The following is a 2,913-nucleotide window of genomic DNA, read 5'->3' as shown; positions in this document are numbered from 1 at the left end:
ACAGTTTTACAATGTTATGTAGGGTTTTCAATCAGAAAAAAATGGAAATAAGATATGGTTGAATAAATAAGAATAAATAAGAAAATGAGCATTTATATGTATATGCAGCAGGAGAGTATTCTAGGAAGAAGGAAAAGAAAGCACCAGGCTCAAAAGGGAATTTGTCTAGCATGTTCAATAAGTAGCAGGGGATGAACTAAATGAGGGAGGAAATAGTAGGTGATGAGGTCAGAAAAGTAATAAAAAGGAAAAAAGATCGTGTGTGGCCATTTAGGTCATTATAAAAACCTTCACTTTTTCTATGAGATGGGTAGCAATTGGAAGGTTTTAGGCAGAGAAATCACATGATCTGCCTTATATTTAAAGAACCCTCTGAACTGTGTTGAGAATAGTCAGTAGGGGAGAAAGAGCAGAAAGCTAAGATAGAAACTACTGCAATAATCCAGATAAGTAGTAATGGTGTGAACCAGGAAGTTCATGGTGCAGATGGTATAAAATGGTCAGTTTCTGAACACTTCAAAATAGAGACAATTGCATTTGCTGACAGTTGGTTATGGGATCTGATAACAAGGGTTTAGCATAATTACTTAGAAAGGTCGAGTTGCCACTTACTGAAATAATAAAGAACAGAGGAGTGGAAGGTATCTAGGCAAGTTTGAGGACTGAGAAATAGAAATGCTGAATTATAACTGAAGTGTTTAATATGGATCAGGAAGGTGTCCTAGCTACTGATAAATACCTGGAGTCATCAATGTGGAAATGGGTCTTAGTGCTCACTTCAGCAGCACATATACTAAAATTGGAACAATACAGAAAAGATTAGCATGGCATGGATGACGTGCAAATTCATAAAGAGTTTCACATTTTTGAAACTGCCAAAAAAAACCCACAAAAACAAAAACATGGAAATGGCACTAAATGAGACTACCAAGGGTATCTGTGAAGACTGAGAAGAGGAACAAGGATCCCTGAGGATCTTCACATTGGCAAGATGAGATCATGGAGAAGGATATCATGAATGGTAATGGGAAGAAATAGCCAGTAAGGTAGAAGGAAACTAGGAGAATGATCTGGAAGCTAAGTCAAGGGTATGTTACTATAGACCAAGTCAGATGATAACTAAGGATTCATCATTCATAGCCAAGTCTGATAAGAATAATCATGAGTGAAGTGGTAGGGTACAGGCTGAATGCAGTGAATTCAAGAGAAAATAGAGGTAAGGAAATAGAGAACAGTACAAGGAATGAAACATTGAAGTATTTGCTAAAAGTAGAGCAGGAAAATGAGGTATTCTAACAACTTGAAGGGGATATAGAGCCAGTAACTTTGTATTTTTATTTTTTGAAGGCATGAAGGATTATAGAACATTAGTATGCTACTGGAAATAATTCAGTAGAGATGGATAACGATGTACCAGTAAGAGAATTGCTAAAGTTATGTCCTCTTGTGGATGAGAAAGAATTGAATGCAATGCATATGAAGATAATTGATCTTAGAACATAATTTACCCAACAGAAGGGAAGGAACATGGGACAGACAGATTAGTTGCAGCTGCTGGAAATTCCTTCCTGATTGCTTTTTCCTCCAAATAGGAAACAAGAGCCTTAGCTGGGAGTGAGGACTGGGGAAATAGAGTTAAAGGTCCAAAGAGGTGGCAGCCTGGGTGGCTCAGTGGTTTAGCACCGCCTTCGGCCTAGGGCATAATCCTGGAGACCCTGAATCAAGTCCCACGTCCAGCTCCCTGCATGGAGCCTGCTTCTCTCTCTGCCTGTGTCTCTGCCTCTCTCTCTCTCTCTCTCTCTCTCTCTGTGTGTCTCTCATGAATAAATAAATAAAAAAATTTTAAAAAGGTCTAAAGAAGAAAAAATAGCTTTCTAGGATATTAACTGGATTAAGGGAAATGCATTTTGATGTCTTGGTACCACTAAAGGGCACACTTGATGTTAGTGATTGTGAGACCAGTCACCATGGTTGGCTATTTTTTCTCTAGCCATGTTCATCTAAATGGGTACAAGTGTAGAAACAACAGGTATATTTAATTAGACTTGAGGTTTGTTGAGTGAGTATGATAAATAATGAGAAAAGCAGGAAGTTAAAGGCTGGTGATCAGATTTTCAGGTATAAAAGTTATTCATTTAGGGATTATTCTGTATTATTATTCTTTAATAGTGGTTAAAAATGCAACAATGCGAAGGTGTGTAAGATAGACTAAACAAATTCATATTAAAATCCATTCCAATTCCATGCCCCAGAGGTAGCCACTATAAATAGTTTCATGTCTATCCTACTAGACATTTTCTATGAATACATAAACTATTTTTTAAATCAAATATTGTTTCACACTATTTATATGGTTCTGGTACTTACTTTTTTCACTGAACAGTATATCACAGGAACACTTCCATGCTAGTACTCAGAGATTTATGCTACGTCATTCCACAACTATGTTATGCTATTATATTTCTCAGCCCTATTTTTTAAATAATTATTTTTTTATTTAAGTTGTTTCCAATTTTTGGTATTATGGATAATATAAAAATGAACATCCTTACTCACAGTTTATTAGTCTTTGAATTATTCCTCTATTGTAGATTATTAGAGGAAGGGTTGCTTTAGTCCCAAGATAGGAACTATTTCAGTTTCTACTAATGATAGCTACAAAGAACATAGCAATTTATTTCTCTTCCAAGTTCTCATCAACACTCCATATGAAAAACAGTAACTTGTTTAAGTATATATTAGGTTACGAAGAGTTTGAGTGTCACTTTTCATTTTACATTTTTTTAAAAATTGGTACTGATGAGATTGAAGTTTTAATACTTGACCATTGTTTCAAGTTCTTATTTCTATGTCATTTGAAAAATAGAATTCCCACACAAATCTTGGATTATCACTCTGTATTTTTTTTTTGCA

The 2,913-nt window shown here is 35.4% G+C and overlaps 1 pseudogene; it reads left to right on the top strand.

Annotated features, from left to right (window-relative positions):
• The first annotated feature begins 769 nt into the window (after nt 1-769).
• On the top strand, nt 770-868 carry LOC112661951 (U6 spliceosomal RNA; annotated as a pseudogene).
• The last annotated feature ends 2,045 nt before the right edge of the window (nt 869-2,913 follow it).

The sequence above is a fragment of the Canis lupus genome, chromosome 31 (genome assembly GCF_003254725.2).
Source record: "Canis lupus dingo isolate Sandy chromosome 31, ASM325472v2, whole genome shotgun sequence".
Lineage (NCBI taxonomy): Eukaryota > Metazoa > Chordata > Mammalia > Carnivora > Canidae > Canis > Canis lupus.
This window is presented reverse-complemented; position numbering and strand designations above follow the sequence as displayed.